Consider the following 416-nt stretch of genomic DNA (forward strand, 5'->3'; position numbering starts at 1 on the left):
CGGAGGCACAAGTGGGTCAGCTGAGCAAGAAAATTACTGAACTCCCTCCTAGTACTCTCCCAAGCAATATAGAAGAAAATCCAAAAGGAGAGTGCAAAGCCATCAACATGGCCGAATTTGGAGAGGAAAGAGAGGCAGTGAACGCCACTGAAGAAGACCTCAATGGACGTCCACTGGCCTCCAAAGAGTTCCCCAATGAGGAACCATGGGAATCTGAGGCTCAAAATGAGACCATAGAGATTCCATTGGATTTACTTCTGCCATTCATGAGCTCTGATGAGTATTCTTACTCTGAAGAGGACGAAGATGTCACTGAAGAGAAAGTTGCTAAGTACCTTGGAGCAATCATGAAACTAAATGACAAGTTATTTGGTAATGAGACTTGGGAGGATGAACCCCCTTTGCTCACCAAAGAA

Source organism: Arachis duranensis, chromosome 10 (genome assembly GCF_000817695.3).
Source record: "Arachis duranensis cultivar V14167 chromosome 10, aradu.V14167.gnm2.J7QH, whole genome shotgun sequence".
NCBI classification, from domain to species: Eukaryota; Viridiplantae; Streptophyta; class Magnoliopsida; order Fabales; family Fabaceae; genus Arachis; species Arachis duranensis.